Source organism: Coptis chinensis, chromosome 2, assembly GCF_015680905.1.
Source record: "Coptis chinensis isolate HL-2020 chromosome 2, ASM1568090v1, whole genome shotgun sequence".
Classification (NCBI taxonomy): domain Eukaryota; kingdom Viridiplantae; phylum Streptophyta; class Magnoliopsida; order Ranunculales; family Ranunculaceae; genus Coptis; species Coptis chinensis.
The window spans coordinates 44633482-44651290 of NC_141457.1; the positions used below are offsets into that span (position 1 = coordinate 44633482).

The following is a 17809-nucleotide window of genomic DNA, read 5'->3' on the forward strand; positions in this document are numbered from 1 at the left end:
AGGAACAATGGTGAGAGTAATGATTTGATATAAAATTTCTATTCTACCATTCCCAATAATTGAATCTAAACAAGACATAATATAAAGATTTGAACTTTATTTGTTTAAACTCAATTCGAAACTACTCATGCAATAATTGAATTAAACTAATAATAACAAATAAGTAAATCTAAGGATTTAAGCTAATAAATAAATGAAAATGAAACTAGATTATGGAGAACTAATTATGAATTTAAGACAACTAAATCTAAATAAGAATTTAAACAATAATCTAAATTGAAATGAAGAACTAATACTTTATTCTAAAAACTAAAATATGATTCTAAACTAACTAATTGAATGAATGTAAAAAAACTAGATCTAGATCTAAAAACTAATCTAGATTTATCTTTTTCTAACCCTAAACTCCATTAACATTAGCTTCCTAACCTAACTGCCATTAACAAAGAGTCAAACTTTTGTTTTTATACTTTCAGATTCAAAAATCGTGCATGGGCTTGGAGCCATGTTTTGGGCCGGAAAATCAGGCCCAAAACCCAATTTCTTTAGTCCAAAATGGGCTCTTCAGCTGCAGTTGGCTTCAACAGATGTTTTGTCCACTTCTGCTCTTCTGATTGGGCCAAGGCTTGGACCATTGGAAAGCCCTTTCCGAGCCGGTCGTTTTGACATAAGATACTCCCAATTCGGAGTCCGAGTCCAAAAAGATCGGCCTTTTGAAAGTTCTGGCGACTTTTCTTGTTGTTTACGCCCGTGTTGACTTTTCAGCTTTTGACCGGGCTTTACAAAGGCTTTGTCTCCTTGAATCTTGGCCTTTAATCACAAAACTCCTTAGCAACCGACCTTTGCTCCTTTATCTCGCTAAAGTGGCACATTTCTGCACATAATGAACTTTGAAGCCTGAAATGCATAAAAACACGTAATCAATATTAACTCTTACTTATTATTCACATAATTGGTCTAAAAGTACGATTGTTAAGGGGTTAAAACTACAGTTTTGGGCTCTTATCACGTACCGGGGGCGGATGTGCGTCGAGGGCACCGAAGGCGCGCATATCTGTGCCGTATGGGAGGCGGATGCGCGTTGGGGGCACCAAAGGCGCGCGTATCTGTGCCGTACGACACGGGCTATTATATATATATATATGGGAGGGATACGCCCACTCCCAGCCCACTCCAAATCGTGCCCACTCATAATCGTGAGATTATCTTGAAATCTAAAGGACAAAATTAAAACAAACCAAAATCGAAACCCTTCACTCCCAAAAACAAACCAAATCGAGAAACTAAATCCAAACCTTCGCTCTCACTGTACCCACTCCAAATCGAAATTCTCAAACTTGCAATACTCAAACCATAACCATAACCAAATCGATATGGGTGATTGTAAAGGACGATATTAGTGAATTAGTTGGAATAGTAATTAGTGCTTGAAAGAGAACGTGAGGATAGAGAGATCAGTGGGGTTTCTCCATTATTTTACACATCAATACACTCTTCTATTGCTTCCCCTGTGGATTTGAGGCATCACGCCAAACTAGGTAAATCTAAGTTTTTTTTTTTGGGTAATGAAACCAAGTAAATATCTTATTCTCATTGCTATTTTTTTTGGTAACTTTGTTCTCATTGCTATTGTGTGGTGTGCTATGCGCAATTTCTTTGTTGTCGTTAGTGCGTGTCTCTATATTGCTTGTGATGGGATTAGCTTCCACAATGGGCAAGAGTTCTTTCATCTTGGGGGATTATATATGAGCATTGTTGAACATCATAACTAACCCAAGCCATCACAATGTTTGTTGAGTGTTTGCAATCATATTTTTTCACCTTGTCCGTCAAAGAGTTATTTTACACCGAGACAAACAAGTGTTGAAGGCAAAATTATCTTCTAAGCAATGTAGCCTAATTCCAAAGTAAACAATTAATACTCTCACAAAGGAAAACATATACATGCATATAAACTAAAAAATATAATTAAGAAAAGAGTATCTTTGTTTTATTTACAACGAAAGTAAACAAAGAATTGATTAAGAAAAGAGGTCGGATAAATATTTAACTATATTTATCGCGGTAAATTTCATTGTTTTATTTTCGTCTTAAAGGAAAGCGAATGTACAAGAGTAGCTTTCAACCCCTGCTAAGAAATATTTAGAAATGTACCCCTGATACCTTTTTAGAAGTTTAATTCTGTCATAGGTATTGAAGATGACCCAGTAGTGGAATGTCAGAGTTTCACTAGTCCACCTTTAATTGTAGGAAACATTCAAAATGTTATTTTTGTATGAAACTACTTAATTCTTACCAAGAGCACAGTAAGGGTGTTATAGGGCTTCTCAGCCACAAATGCAGACTTATTAAAAGTACTTTAGTGCAAAGCAGCTGAGAGATTCAAATCCAACTCCTCTAGTTAAGTATGTTATTAGTCACTCCAAGTACATCTACAAGTCTGGTACGAAATGTTGCACTGAAATCTGAGAGGCGCAACTTTTGTTACTACTATCACCTAGTTTTGCAAGATAGTATGTTAATAGTTTCAGTCTAACTGGAACTTGTTCCACCATGTTTCTTAGTACGTTGACATAAGGTGAAAATGAACAAGAATTTTTCTATATGTGGTACTTGATTTCGATGTATCCAGAAACCCTGTATTGCAAATGAGGTTAGGGTTATGCACTTGTGCCCAATTTTGTCGTATATGAACATGCATTTTTTTATTTATTCAGTAGATTAGTAGTTGCTAGATTTCTTGTTCTCGCAAATTGATTGTATTGGATCATATTCACTGTATCATTGTATTAATTGTAACAATGTTTTGGAGTGGAAAGAAGAAATGAAGGAAAGAAGAAATATTTCTAAGTTATTTCGATTTGGAGTGGTTATGTTTGTATTTGGAGTGGTTATGTTTTTAGTTGGTGTGGTTATGTTTGTTTGTTCTTCAATTTGGAGTGGTTATGTTCGTTTTTGTTTGTTGTCATTTTCCGAAGACGGCAACTATTTTTTAAATTACCTTGTTACTAATACTTGTTTATTACTATTTTTTGTAGTAATAATGGTTCCTCGATCAAAGAATGTGAAGAATGTAGCGAAAACCATCTACATATATAGGTACGAAAAAAATTGCTTAGTGGCGGTAGTAGTAGTTCGGGTCGTGCTGACCCGCCTGAGAAAAAAAGAGAAAGGGCCACGTCGGCATTCGCCCGTAGAGGAGATTGAGAAGCCACTAATCCGAGTAATGTAATAGGTGTAGGTGATTTAGAGGTAGTAGAAAAAAATAAAAGAAGAAGAAAGAAAGAAATAAGGGCGCTCCTATTGTAGATGAGGACGTAGATTTAGATTTAGATTTAGATGAGGATATAGATGAGGATGAGGATGTCGATGTCGATGTCGATGTAGTTCTTTCTGAGAATTTAGATGGTGGTGATAGTGAAGAGGAGGATGATGATGGTGATGAGGAAGGGGAAGAGGAAGGGGAAAAGGAGGATGGTGAAGAGTCTGGTGACGACAATGAGGAGGGGGACGAAAAGGATGTTGATCTGGAGGAGGTTGACTACGAATTGGAGGAGGATGACAATGAGAAAGAGGATGATGATGAGGAGGAAGTGGTAGAGGAAACAATGGAGGCACCGGTGGTACGTCTTGTTCAAACTTTTGTGAGAAAATCGAAGAAAGACAAGGAGTACCAACTAGCTATAAGCACATATGGTGGTGTCCCGACTAGAGTGTGAGGACGTGTCAAGGACCAGCTATTGTGGGATTATATATGTTGTGCACGTTGCTCGCGATGTTTGGGAGGGGCAGGTAATATTAATATTAATTAGTACTTTAATTTTATTTTTTTACGAAATTAAATCTTCTCCTCATTGACTCTTTGTTGTCTTTATTGTTTTAGGAGCGCGGAGTTTTGAAGTGTGGTCAGCACCTAACCAAGTTAAATCAATGGAATCTGGAGTCAGAATTTAAAAACTCTCCTAGATTTGAAAACGAGCCCAGAAGGACGGGTTTGTATGATCTCATGATGGGAGTATACGAGCATCATGATTCAGTGTTGGTCTCTGCATTTGTGGAAAAGTGGCATCCGGAGACCAACACATTTCATATGCCGTTTGGGGAGATGACTATCACTTTGGATGATGTCTCCCAACTCCTAAGATTCTTGATAAAAGGAAGAGCCGTACAAGGGAACATTGATATGAAGTTGGAACAGACTCAGAAAATTCTTAATCGCGTTCCTCATATATCGTTAGGAGCGATTAAGGAGGAGTTGCAAGCTAGCCACTTCATATCAAAAGTAAGGTTACAATTCCTGAAGCATCACTTGGTCGGGAAGGTGCATGATAGTGCGATTAAAGTAAAAGGTCATGTGAAGAAGGCACAGACTTTGATAGAGGTACAACGTGCTGTCAGAGGTTATCTATTATTCTTCTTTGGATGTACTATCTTCCTCGACAAGTCTGGGACTGCAGTGCCTGTTTGTTACTTGAGGTTGCTGTTGAAGTTTAGCGAGATCAAAGACTATGCGTGGGGTGCAGCAATACTTGCATACTTGTACAGTGGTCTTGGGGCTGCCACAGGTGGCAAAGTAAAAGGCATTTAAGGCTATTTCACTCTCCTACAGGTAAAATATTTAGTATTTTCGTTTATATGTTAACCCTTTATCTTATTAGTATTTTAATTGTGTGTGTATTTTCTCATCTAGGCATGGATCTACGAGTACTTCCCGTGCTTCAGGCCAATCCCAAACCTGGAGTATAAGTTGGCGCAACCTCGATATCGTAGGCACTCGATTGCCACTCCGCACTATGTTAACGCAAAACATGTATTGCAGTGTTTTTGAAAATTTCTTGATGAGACAACTTGTTTGATGGTAAGTATATGGGCTTGTTTAATATTTTATTGATTAATTGATGGTTTGAGTATGTGATTACTGATTTATTCAACTTCTCATATGACAGGTTGAATGGTGGCCCTACAACAATGTTAAAGCTTTACGCATGGTGGATGATATTGTTTATTTTGAGGGCTTTATATGCTTTTTTGGTGTCGTCGAGCTTTATACTATTTGTAAGGCGGTCCGTTAGTTGGGTCACCTCTAGCTTATACCCGCCAATCCTCCACAGCCAAATGTCGCGACGAAAACTATCAACGGACGCGGGTACGAGGTCAAATAGAATCTTGCTTCGGTATATTGGACCACATGGGAGAATCACGTGATCCAACCCCAAAATCGAGGACCCCCGGCAAGTTATCCATGGGAGTGTGAGTTTGGCTACATGGAATGGTATGAAATGAATACTCACATTCGCATGATAAATCCCCAGCTTCCGATTCATTTCTCCCTACAATCACTTCCTAGTTCCAGCCAGTGCTCAGCTGGTGAGTTTTGTGCTTTTATAATTGTAGTTCTACACTTTTAAAACTGTAAATGCTAACTTAGGTTTGTATTTCTTTTTATAGAGCAATGTTATCGATGAAACTACTATCATGCTTAAGAAAGGTCTGCAATTGGGTGGGCCTGAGATTCCCTAGGAAGCAAGGAGATTGTTCCACGGAGCAGAAAACTTGACTCGATGCAAGTTTATTGGTGGGTGTTACCGTCGTGATCGTGTTTGAAGTTGGAGCTTTAAAGTTGGATTAGGGTTTTGTATATAGATTAGGGTTTGGTTAGATTAGGGTTTGGTTGGATTAGGGTTTGGTTAGGGATTAAGGTTTGAAGTTGGATTAGGGATTGGTTAGGGTTTGGTTGGATTAGGGTTATGAGTTGGAATTTGAAGTTTGAATTTATATGTTTGAAGTTATTATTTATGAATTTCGAATTTGAAGTGATGTATATGAATTTGAATATGAAAATGAAAATGTGCGTTTGAATTTGAAGTTGAATTTGAATATGAATTTGAATTTGAATTTGAGTTTGAGTTTGAATATGGTTTGATATACATGGATATGATTTGAGTTTGAACGTGAATTTGAGTTTAAATTTGAATTTGATTGTACATATATGAATATGAAGTTAATGTGATGTGCGTATATGAATTTGGTTTGGATATGAAATGAACTAAATCAAATAGTATATTTGCTTTGATTTTGGTCCAAATGACCCACCCAGGTCGTACAACAACATAGAAAATGACCCCCACATATCGTTCACAGACGAAACTGGCCTTAACGACCTGCTCCGATCGCTAGTCTATAGAGCCAAACGATCTGCTGGGGTAGTTTATATCAACTTGAAGTGGTCTGAAGGGGTCGTTTAGAGTGATTCCGAGTGGTCTTCCAAGATCGTTTATATTGATTCTGAGCGGTCTGCCAATATCGTTTAGAGTGAAATTTGAATTCGACACCAACGTCAAATTCAAATTCCAAATTCAACATCAAACTCAAACTCAAACTCAAATTCAAATGTCAAATTCAAATTCAATGTCAAATTCAAATTCAAATGTCATATTCAAATTCAATGTCAAATTCAAATTCAAATATCATATTCAAATTCAACTTCGAATTCAAATTAAACGTCAAATTCATAATGAAACCCTAATCTATATACAAAACCCTAATCTGTAATCAAATTCAAATTCAAATGTCAAATTCAAATTCAAATGTCATATTCAAATTCAACGCCAAATTCAAATTTAACGTCAAACCCTAATCCATAATCAAATTCAACGCCAAATTCAAATTCAAATTCAACGTCAAATTCATAACGAAACCCTAATCTATATACAAAACCCTAATCCGTAATCAAATTCAACGTCAAATTCAAATTCAAATGTCAAATGTCAAATTTAAATGTTAAATTCAAATTAAACGTCAAATTCATAACAAAACCCTAACCAAACCCAATTCCTCAAATACAAAACCATGAAGCCTATGCCCACACCAATGTAATTTCCTATAGAACTTAGAGATCAAAACATGCATAAATGAACATTAGATAATATTACGCAACAAAATACTTACAAACACTAATTACAAAACACATAAGAAGATGTCTTACTTACATGAACAAACAACATTAGACATCTCTTACATAAACATACAAAATTGAGATCTCTTACATGAACAGACAAAATAGAGATCTCTTACATCAACAGACAACATAATTTACATACACCAAACACCTAATTAAGGGTAATTAAACCAAAACCATCCAGCCAATGCCCACACCAACTAACAAACTCACAATTGAAAACAACACAATTTTGGTAGTAAAGATGTTTTTCTTCATTGAATCATTTTCCTTCTGCAATTCTTCAATACTCTTTAAAAGTTTCTTTTCCCTTCTCCTCATACGACTAATATTTCCTTGATATCGGTCATTAAGTATCTCCAACGTTTCATTGCGACGTTGAAAATCACTCAATGTATTAGTGCGACTCGGCACATTAGTGAAGCGCAGGTCTTCAAAATGATCGCAAGATTCAGGTGAGATGTGGCTACACTGACCTGGATTGACAGAGGAATCAGACATACCGTTGTTAAAAAGGAATTGATAGAGGAATTGATAGACGAACCAATTAACAGAGGAACCAATTGACAGAAGTTAATTCTTGGTTTAGGGTTCTAAGTAGTTGGGTTTCTTTTTTCATAGTATTGTGTTAAAAGAAGTGAAGTGAAAAATACAAATTGAAATCTAGTTATAAATATCTCGGACCCTACTTCTTTCTTGGACCACTCATCTGTTCTTTTTTTCACTCGTTCTATGTAAGTCCCAAAACGCTCGCAAGTCATTTGACAAGTAGTCACTTCGTCTGAATGTGGAATTCTTTTTTGGGTACTTCGAGTAACGACACTAAATCCCAATGCTTTTCCGTAGTCTATATAAAACTGTTTTGCATTTTCTAGACTTGTAAAATTCATCCCAAAATACAGAATCTTTTCGCTATCAACTATGTCTATGTCGTCTCGAGTTGGCCGAGAAGACGAAGCGGCCTCATTTTCACTTTCCTCAGATACTCCAGTATGAAAAAAGATGTCGTCAATTGATTATATAGAAAACACAATAGATAATCAGTTGAAAGCTACATCAATCATCTTTGAGGATTTTAATCTAGTTTGAAATCAACATCAAATAATTTCGAAATATAACTTGGCAATATAATTAGGATACAAATAACTCTGTCTGTTCAATATAAGTATAAAAAAAAAATCAATGTTTGCTCACCTGAATCATTCAATGTTATCGTCGATTCCATCTATCTTTCTGGTTGGCGGGAAACTGGACAGAGTTTAAAGGTTTGCTGGAGAAGAGAATTAGTTAGAATTGGTTTGCTGATTTAGTGAAGAGAGTTAATTCTTAGTTTTTAGTTAAGGGTTAAGGGTTTTTGATGGCGTTGGTTTTGAACTTGCAAATGTGTTCTTTTTGTTTTAATTTTGTTTTGTTTTATTTTTTGTTTTGTTTTATTACATACCCTTAGATCTTGAGATGATCTCACGGGGTCGTTTGGAGCAAAAACTTGCAATTTTCAACTTCAACTCAAATGAATATGGATTGAATGTGAATTTGAACCAAAATTTGAACGTGAATTTGAACCAAATTCCAAATTCATATAGGGACCCAATTCATATACAAAACTTCAAATTCCATACATTCGTATACATCAAATTTACACCCATACATTCGTATACATCAAATTTACACCAAAACCAAAACCCTAATCCATATACAAATAGGAGCATTCATTTCTTTCCCACTTCGTCTTTTATTTTTCTCTACTATCTCTAAATCACCTACACCTACTACATTACTCTAATCGGCATAATCCGCTTGTCGTGTCGATCCCCTCTAGATGCCGAGGTTCCCCTTCCTTTTTTTTTCTCAGGCGGGTCGCCTCGACCTGAGTTAACTCCCACCACTAAACAATTTCTTCACACCTGTGTAGATGGTTTTCGCTACAAAACAAAATCATAAACAAGTATTATTAATCAAAAGCTTCAATCTAATAATATGAAAACAAGCTTCATTGATAAAACGAATATGAAAACGAAACATGATCAATTAGAGAGAGTTTCAAATATTAACATGGACGACAAAACAAAACAAAACAAAACAAAACAAGACGGGCTTCAATGGAACTTTCAAATATTTAATGTGTTTTTTAACCCATTAAACTTTCAAATAGGAAGCCAACACCACTTCTTTTGACACATTTTGCAAAAAGCTGCATTGGTCACTATTGAATGTGTTTTTTTAACCAATTAAACTCATTGTGTAAATCATTTTAAAACACATGTGGCTCCTATGTGGAGCCTATATGGCTGTGTAAATTTACACAACCCATTGGTGATGCTCTAACAAAAGAAATTTAACATTACGTCATGGATTTGAACCTCTAAGCTCCTTTGCGCTAAAGTACTTTTTATAAGCCTGCATTCGTGGCTGAGGAGTAAAGTAATATGGAACCAAATTTCTAGTCCAAAAGCAAAGATAAATAAGCGACATTATACAAAGTGTTAGTAAATAAAGAGAGTGCCAACAAACACATCCTTATCACGTATAATCAATCGAGTGATCAAATCGCCTGAAATAGGACCACTCAAATAATAATATGATTAAATTGAAAGCGGGGGGAATTGTCAAAGCATTCACATGAATAACCAAAATTTCCCAATCAATATTCTCTATGTTAATCCTATTAAGCAACATATATAGAATCACAGCTATGATGAGAAATAAAGAGGGGGATATATGGAGAGAAAGCTTTTTCTTTTACAAAAATAAACAAGAGTAATAAAGAGAACCCCTTTTTTGGTTCAACAATATACACCCAATTCATTTGATAATTCATGATCTGATATCACATTTCTTTTTTCTTTTGTCAAAAGAAGATGAATCTAAAATAAATGTAGAAAATGCCCATGTCTTACCTGTCTAATAATTCATCGAATCCAAAATATTAATGTAAGATGATCTTTGATCTTTTCTTTGCTTCACTGTACAATACTACACCCATAATTGTAACTCCAAATCCAGTCATTCCCATTATATTCACCGGATTCTTGAAAATCAACACCAAGACAACTGCTGCCACTGCAGATTTCGCATTGCCAAGAACTTGCAATGTCAATGCACTAGTATGTTTAGAACCAGAAAATTTGTCAAGTTCACCAAATAGGCCACTGTCGAATTGCCCAATAACAAAAACACGATAAACGAATCTTCTCTCACCTTCTGTATTGTAACTGCAACTATATTTCCTTCAATGTACAGTGTAAATGGAAGTAGAATCAATGCAGCCATTCGTGCCATGTATAACAACAAATTCATTTAATGTAACTTCCTGCTTCTGATGTTAATAGTATACCTTGAACAACATATTTCAAAGCCCGCCCAACCGTCGATCCAACACAAACTAAAAACCTGAATAAATGAAACAATGGCTCACTATTACTAGCCAAAACAATCCCCAAAACAACAGGCATCAACGCAAGATAAACTTCATCAGATTCCTTCTTACAAGTGATTAAAAACGTGAAAATGGCAGTGAAAAAAGGCGTGGTGGTACCAGATCTATCGTCAAAACATCGATTACAAGGTTAGTTTACACCTTGCAAATGTATCCCATCACTACCATTAACGACCCATTTCAAGGTTGGTGTAAATTATCGAAGGTTCACAAGAATTTAGCAATGGCTCAGCTGGCTCAAATTCTAGTTCATAAATCATTCTAGCCTTAAATTAAGTAAATCCCATTATTCCAAATATCATTTTAGAGCATTCTATAAACATTCTATAACACTAATATAATTCAAACAAAATGAAGAAGGGACAAACAGAGTTTTTTTAAAAAAAAACCCTTAATAGCGTGATTGTATTTTTTGTACTTGCGAAGCTGATAAACAAACCCAATATTGCAAGTTTACAAGCACCCGTATCGATTTGGTTCTGGTTAAGTTTGAGAATTTTGATTTTAGAGATTTGGTTAACTCAGATTCGTTTTTTTTGGGGAGTGGGATAGAGAGGCGAAACAAAGGTTTTTTTTTTTTTTTTTTTTAGGTTTATTTTAATTTGGGCTATTAGATTTGGAGATGGAGTGGGCGAGATGAGTGCGCGAGATTTGGAGTGGGCGAGAGTGGGCGTATCCCTCCCATATATATATATATATATATAGTATTTTATTTTATTTTATTTTTTTGGCGTCATCTTAAGACCTCTTCAATCACTCCAGCACCTAGCATATGAAAAATAAAGTGGACTTTGACTGCAATCACTTCAAGCACTTTGACTACACATGTTAACACAAAATAAAGTGGACATTAACTATACAACCTCCATCCGGTCATGTTAAAATAGTCGAGTGTCAATAATTGCTTTCTTTAGGGCATCTCGTGTAAAATTACACCTCCACATAGGAGTCACCTAGGTGCCATTAGGATTTTACTAATCCAATTATAAATTATTATAGAGTCCATAAATATCCACTCTCTATTGTTCTCAATAGAAAGGTGTAAAAAAGTTCAATTTTAAACTCGGACGTCACTTCACCCTCTTTAAATTAAAGTCGGACGAGTTTAAATTTTTTAAATTGTGACTTTAAAAATAGATAAGGACGAATGACACTCCAAGTGACGTCCAAATTTGTTTTTAATCAAACGTATGTTCAAGTGTTGCTGGACTTTTTATTAAGTGATAGCGAGAGAAAAAATTTCTCACCCTCTCTATCAAATAATACTCTATTACCTATAGTATAACACCTCTATTGGAAAGAGTTTTTTGACATTTGAGGTGTAAAATTTACACTCTATACGGTTTACACCCCGTATTGGAGATGCCCTTAGTGCACACAGTTTATCACTTTATGAACCCCACAGTTAACCTGCACACTTTTTCTATCTATTCTTCCCTTCGAAAGTCATCTTAAGGGCGGTGCTCTGACCGATTGAACTACAATCACAGGGAGGTGTACAGCCTACAAATTCTTACAAAGTTCAATTCAGTTCGATGAGCTCCTATCGGACCTGTGAAAGTCTCGTTTTTTACTAAATTAAGAAAAATGAGCTTTGCTGTGCTTGCAGGTTTAGCTTAAAAGAGGAAATAGAGTTCATAAGCTCAGGCGCTCAGCCGAAGTAGAGTTGTTCAGTCGCTTTCTCTATGACAAAAGTCTCGATGCAGAGGAACCACTGCCAATAGGTGCTTTCACGAAAGTCGGTCACTAGTTGGCTAATGCATGACTGAAAGACATGGCCGGTGCTTCTGGCTCTTCCACCAAGGAGATCCCCTCCTTAGCTGTTCGTTGGACAGACAGAAATTGACTGGTAATTCGCCCTCCTTAGCTGTGTTAGGAACGGGAAAAAAAAAGCTTGGATGATTCTGCGCTGGGACCGAGAGAAAGAAAGGACGGGAGCAGTTGGGAAGAACACCGGCCGATTTCTTTTTAAAAAAGGAGCTTGGTCAGCCATGTTCCCTACAGATTGAGCATTTTATTCCCTTCCCTTTTACAATACAAGTTCATCTGCAGGCGCGACCCTTTGACTTGGTTTCCTTGTCGAGTCAATTCGTTCTTCCAGTATGGCAGCTTCTTCAAAGAAAGGAAGGGGAAAGAGTGAATCTTTGCGTCTCTCTAAAATTGCAGTCATGGTAAAATCTTGGGTGCTTCACCACCATCAAGCACTTTCGTCTCCACCGGCCTCCACTTAAAACAGCACCAACGATCAGCTCCACGCACCTGCAGTTCATACAAAAAGCTATTTGATTTGAGGGGGGACGAGTAAAAGGGGAGGAGAAAGCTTTGAAATGAGAAGAAAAAGGGAGAAAAGCAGTTGAAGTGGTGGCGGGTTTTTACTTATTTATTTAATTAACTTTTTTTTGTTTTATATATGATGATGGAGAAAAAAAATACAAGAAACTGAGCCTGCCACCCAATTTTTGAGAAAATGAAGTCTAGAGGACATACTTTTTGGTGAGTAATCTCGAATGGGGGGTGTAAACCTTGTAGAGTGGAAATTTTACACCCCAAATATAAAAAAACTCTCTCCAATGGGGGTGTTATACCGTAGGTAATAGTGTATTAGCTAATAGAGAGGGTGGGAAATCTCCTCTCTCGCTATTACTTAATAAAAAAGCCCGGGTGACACTCGAACTGACGTCTGAGTGAAATAATTTTCGGACGTCACTTGAAGTAACGTCCCTTTCTAATTCTAAAGTAATTTTTTAACTCGGATGTGACGTCCCAGTTTAAATTAAAGAGGGACGTCACTTTAAAGTAACGTCCGAGTTTAAAATCTATTTTTTTTTTTTACATTTCTCCATTGGGGAGTATAGAGAGTGGATATTTATGAACTCTACAATAGTATACAATTAGAGGTGTAAAATCCTAGTGGCACCTAGGTGGTGCCTAAGTGGAGGTGTAATTTTACACCCTCCATTGGAGATGCCCTCACAAGGACATATTTTAGAAATTAGTAACTCACGAACCCACTATTTCAAATTTTGTAACCCTCAAGGACAAAATAAGTTAGCCCGGCTATTTTACTTTTTTTAAATGCCAGTTATACTTTTTCGTGAAAATAACCTTCAAGGACAAATGACCCGGATTTAAAATAAATATTTTCCAATTTTACCATTTTTGTCATTTTACTATGAACAATGAGTGTTCATACCTTTTGGCTGTTGTATGAACAATGATTATTCATATCCAAATAGGTGAATGTACCTTATACAATATATTGATGTAAAGGACTATGAACATTGAATATTCATACCCAATCAATGTTCATACCCAAAGACTATGAACATTGAATGTTCATACCCAAAGGACCAAGGACTATGAACATCGAATGTTCATACCAATGCTCATATCCAATCAATGATCATACCCAAAGACTATGAACATTGAATATTCATATCCAAGGACTATGAACATCGAATGTTCATACCTAAAAGACTATGAACATTGAATGTTCATACCTAAAAGATTATTCATACCCAAGGACTGTGAACATTGAATGTTCATACCCAAGGACTGTGAACATTGAATGTTCATACCCAAAGAACTATGAACATTAAATGTTCACTATGAACATTGAATGTTCATACTCAAAGGACTATGAATATTGAATGTTCATACCTAATCAATGTTCATACCTAAAGACTATGAACATTCAATGTTCATACATGAATATTGAATGTTCATACCCAAAGACTATGAACATTCAATATTCATACTAAATACACCAGGTCGTTTCGTCTGGGCCGGGCCGTTAATTATTTCACGTCAGGGGTATACTTGACATTTCATCTATCCGATCTGTTTTTTATTTTGCGTCAAGGGTATACTTGAACTTTCATCTACCCGGTCCTTGAGAGTTACAAAAATAAAAAAGGTGTCCTTGAGAGTTACTTTTTCGGCATTTTTGTCCTTGAGAGTCACTCATATGGTGAGAGAAGAAACGAGAAAATGAGAGAGATAACAGGGGAAAAATAAATAAATAAAAATGCACACCTGCCGACTTTTTTTATTTTATTTTTATTTATTTTTAAGGAAAGTGAAAAATTATGGAGGGAATAGAAATGATTATGGGAGTGTTGTGACCAAATTAATTTATTTTGCAAATTTTACTGAAAACGCAGCGGGGCCATTGATCTGTTTGTAAAACAGCAGTCGGGTTTGTCATTTCGTTCGCATTTCAATAAAATTGCAAAACGTTATTTATAAACAAAACTAATATGATCACATGAATTTGTGAAATTGAATTTAGGTGAGAAAATTATGAAAATAAAATAAAATAGACTTTGGATTTCGGAGATAGAAAATCTGTTTGAGCGAATCATATATCCGTTAAAAGAGTTGGTATTGATTTTTGATTCCTAATAACAACTCTTCATCTCTGAACGAGCATTATTAGCGCGTGGAATCGATTCAAAACCCCATCTCTGGGTAAACTTACTCGATTCCTAATCGTTTATAATTATCGAAACACCCTTCCTAACGGAGATAATCCTCACTCGGGCAGAGTTTCTGCTCCAAGATCACAGAACTAAAGTGTTATTCTAATTAACATAAAATAAAACTTAATTAAAAACATTAAATTTTAATTAAAAACAGAAAATTAAAATTTTCATTACACTAGAAAGCAGTAAATCTAACGTACTGTATTTCTACTGATTTCTACTGATGGAATGCTAACCATTCCATCCCCCAAAACTAAAATTAGACCCTTCTATTTATAGTTTTTTTGACGGTCTAGTTTCAATCCATCTAATCTAAATCTAACGCTTACAAATAAAATATAATATCCCAGGGAATATTATAGGAAATATTCTCTGGAATAGTAATGTGCTTGAAATAAATAGTAACAGACTTTAGCTTTATCTTCATATTCCAAACTGTACGACCATTTTTTGGAAGCTAGATACTGTTACGTAGAGTTTTCTATGCTGATCATTTTAGCCAGTCAAATGCTTGAATCAAAGTTTAGGAGACGGAAGATATTGTCGTTTGAAGTTTTCTCCTGACTTTCGGGCTGATTTAGGTCAGTTTGACAAAGTTTTTTTATCCGAAAATCTCTTCTTTAGCTGGTTTAGGGACTCAAGTTTGGATTTTTCAACTTATTTCATGGTTCTCTGAGTCCATGAGCTTTGCTGGCAGTTTGGAGCTTTAAATGAGCTGATACTGAAGATTTCAAATCAAAGCTTTATTCGGCTGTATTTCTTGCTAAATGCAAATTTTGTGTGTATTTTTATCGCTGTCTGTTGAAATCTATGAAAACATGAAAATACAATTAATTTACATTTATTAAACACATAATTGACCCAAATATAATATCTCTACGGGGTTTAAAACACAATTTTTTGTACTTATCACTCCCCAATTCGGTCTAAAAAAAATAACAATTGCAATGCAAGCAAAATACAACTTTACCCTCGCTAAACCAAGAAACACCAAATTTCTTTGACTTTTTGTTCATAATTGTTACAGAGAACTTCACACTCTTTCTTGCATATTAGGAGGATAATATGAAATTCGAGAACAAAACATATACAACATCAACTATGCTTTTTATTAGATTTATAAACTTTCTAATCAATAATAATTGCTATTTTTGTGCCTTTACTTGTCATCTCCTCTTATGTACCTTTGCCTCTATATAATACTTGTATTCCCATGATGAATTTGTTGAAGGATGTACGCATCACGTGAATCATATATCATCCAAAGTGATTCAACGTAGTGAGACCAAAAAAAATTCCTGCACAAAAGGTAATACTATTTAATTTAAGAACTGTAACTAGTTTTATTATTAAGGGTTTATTTGATTTTGGCTCCACTTTTAATAGAGTATTCAGACATTCAGCATTTGGCTCATATAAGTTGTTTAATTCATTCTTGGCCCCAGTTCTATCAGTTGACCCAGTCAACTTTAACTGTTCTATATAATATTTTCAAAATGGTATTTTTACCTTTCACGTGACTTGCACATGAAACTTGTAAAAATAAATTTCGATTTATTTTGATTTTGAATTCCAGTACAATTTCGTTTTGTTGATTTTGACCATCTAAATTAAAAAATTAACGGCTTGGATGTTAGTTTTTATATATCACGAGAAGTCGAGAAGGTGTTAGTTTATAATTATGGTACTAAAATTACTAATTAACAATTACCCTAACAATTAGGGTTTAAAGTTATTTACAAAATTTGGGGTTTTTTTTTCCAATTATAATTTATTTGTAAAATTGAACATAAATTAGCCCAAATTATACCATATAAATTGAGGCTTTTGTCAAATTAGGCTTCTATTGTGCATATTATAAATAAATTGGCCCCAAGTACATGTAACAAATAGAGACTTTCGTCAAATGAGAGTTAGATTGTGTATATTATTGAACATAAATTGTTCCTAATTACACGTAACAAATTAGCGGTTTTATCCAATTAGGGTTCTATTTTGCAAAGTGAACACTATGAAGTCTATTGGATTGTGGGATTTAAGTATATTTTAAAAAAAAAATCCATTTAAATATATATTTATATTTGGCCCTCTTTTAACAAAACTTTTAAGCTTTTAGCCCCTTCTCCATTTATGGACTATGAGAGCAACATTCAAAACTCTAACTGCTAGTAGCCAATAACCCTTGGATGGCAACTGTAATATTTCGACACGTGTCATTTTGTTTTGGTTTAAAAAAAAAGTCACGTATGGCACGTGTGAGGTATTTAGGCAATTTTGAAATTATGATGAGCAAAACACACATGAAGTTAAAGGTGACCTAGACAACTGACAAAACTAGGGCAAAAAACGAATTAAACAACTTAAGCAATTTACAGGAGCCAAACGTTAAATACCCTATTAAAAGTGAGGCCAAAATCAAATAAACCCTTTTATTAATTATTAAGATACTAACCTCACCTAAAAAATTGAGATCCAAAACTAGCTTTGCAAACTATATCTGAAACTCTGTGATCCAAGACTAAGAGATAGCAAACTAAGGGAGAAGAGGATATGAAATTAGGGTTGAACCAACCATGGAGGCAAACGTATCCCTTGTTACAAGAATCAAACCTTGTATTGCTAAAAATTTAACACTTTGCTAATTGGACAAAAACACTATACACCTACAAACACTCTGCTGCGCTCCAAACCAAGCTCTTAATGTAGGCTAAATCTATGGTGCGCAGGTCGTATGGTATGCTATCAAATCTGGGTCACTCATACTAAGGGATGCGTGTGTATTGCATGGCAAAAGTACTAATCCAAAGGCCCACATTACCTGCGCACCATACATCTCGCGCACTGAAGACATGCTCCTTAATGTAAATACATAATATATGCTCAAATGACTGTCTTTCCCCTTCAAATAACCCTAACTTGATTTAATTCTAC

At 35.3% G+C, this 17809-nt stretch overlaps 1 pseudogene; it reads right to left on the bottom strand.

The window, feature by feature from the left end:
• Positions 1 to 9681: 9681 nt before the first annotated feature.
• On the bottom strand, positions 9682 to 12564 carry LOC147516183 (putative sugar phosphate/phosphate translocator At1g12500 pseudogene; annotated as a pseudogene).
• Between the last annotated feature and the right edge of the window lie 5245 nt (positions 12565 to 17809).